Source organism: Phocoena phocoena, chromosome 3 (assembly GCF_963924675.1).
Source record: "Phocoena phocoena chromosome 3, mPhoPho1.1, whole genome shotgun sequence".
Lineage (NCBI taxonomy): Eukaryota > Metazoa > Chordata > Mammalia > Artiodactyla > Phocoenidae > Phocoena > Phocoena phocoena.
Genome location: NC_089221.1, coordinates 167,326,680 through 167,328,323, shown reverse-complemented (window position 1 = coordinate 167,328,323; position 1,644 = coordinate 167,326,680). Strand labels below are relative to the sequence as shown.

The 1,644-nt window shown below is 47.0% G+C and overlaps 1 pseudogene; it reads right to left on the bottom strand.

The window, feature by feature from the left end:
- Window positions 1-880: 880 nt before the first annotated feature.
- Window positions 881-1,418, bottom strand: LOC136120425 (large ribosomal subunit protein eL14 pseudogene; annotated as a pseudogene).
- Window positions 1,419-1,644: the final 226 nt, after the last annotated feature.

Here is a 1,644-nt window from a genome sequence, read left to right as displayed (position 1 = left end):
GCGGGCAGAGGGAGTGACAGAAGAAGACACAGCAGAGGCTTCAGAGGGCTGGTGATGTTCTGTCCTCGATCGGGGTGCTATACAAACATGTTCATGTTGTGAAAACTTTGCAACGTACATTTGTGACCTGTGCATTTCTTTTCGGCATGTGTGCTATATTTGAATAAAAAGTTCTAATAGTTAAAAATCCCCTCCTTCCTTCCACCCTGCTGCCCTATTCAGGTCTTATCAACTTTGTACTAGGTGATTGCCCCTACCTCTCCCCTCTTCCCCAGCCCGTCCTCCAGACAGCAGCCAGGGGAGTTCCTAGGACACACTTATAAGACCATGTCCCTCCCTGCTTTAAACCCTTCCATGACTCCCTATTGCTCCCAAGACTAGATCCAAGCCTTTAAGGACTTTCTTGGCACCAGCTCTGCTTCTTCTGCAGTCTCGTATCTACCTGCTCTCTCTGCTCCTTGCACCATTAATGAGCATCTCAGAACATGCTGCTTCAAACCTCCAAGTCTTTGCACCCATTGTTCTCTGCCTGACAGCCTGACTGCCCCGACACACTCTTGCCCTCCAAGGTTCAGCTCTGATGGCCCTGCTCATAACTAGGGGTCAGGAGGCTTTTGGATCAGAGATGATTTTCGGGGTTTTGAGGCTTTTTTTTTTTTTCAGTTTTTCCTTTTGCCTTTTTTTTTTTTAACATCTTTATTGGAGTATAATTGCTTTACAATGATGTGTTAGTTTCTGCTTTATAACAAAGTGAATCAGCTATACATATATCCCCATATCTCCTCCCTCTTGCGTCTCCCTCCCACCCTCCCTATTCCACCCCTCATTTTTTTTTTTTCAAAAAGAACCTTTATTCTGTTTATAACAGCCTCGTATGCTCTCATGCTTTCTTGCAAGATGCCCTTGGAGCAGGTGCCTTCTTACCCGTAGCAGTCATCTTTTTTGCTGGAACCTTTGCAGCAGCTGCCGTAGCTGCCTCCTTAGCAACAAGTGCTTTCTTGGGAGAAGTCTTCAGGGGAGCTGCCTTTTGAAGTTTCTTAACTTCAAGCTTGATTAGTCTGTTCCTCATTTTCCTCGCCTTCGTGACTTTATAACGATCAAAATCTGTCATCCTGGCTTTCTTTTCTCTGGCTTCAATCTTCTTGGCCCACCTTGTGGCTGCCCACTTTGCATTGATACCTGCCTTCTCCCAGGCTTCCCGGGCACCGTGTGGGAACTTGAGGGTGAAGTCAGTGAGCTGCAATGCATTTGAAAGGCATAGCCTGTCTCCTTACTTGAGTGCAAGGTCCATCCACCAAAGCCCTGTTCTGACCAATAATATCTACAATCGCGACCAGCCTTCCGGCATGAGACCCAAAGGAGACGTAGGCCACCCGGCAAACCTCCACGAAGCGCCTGAAACACCATATTGGTGGCATTCGGCGAAAAGGAAAGACCACCCCATATTTTTGTTTTATTTGTTTGTTAGGTTTGGTTTTTTTTGCCAGACTTTCGGGATCCTACTTCCCTGACCAGAGATCGAACCTGTGCCTCCTGAAGTGGAAGCACAGAATCCTAACCACTGCACCACCAGGGAAGTCCCCAGAGATGATTTTCTTCTAGTCAACACACACACACACACACACACACACACACACACACACA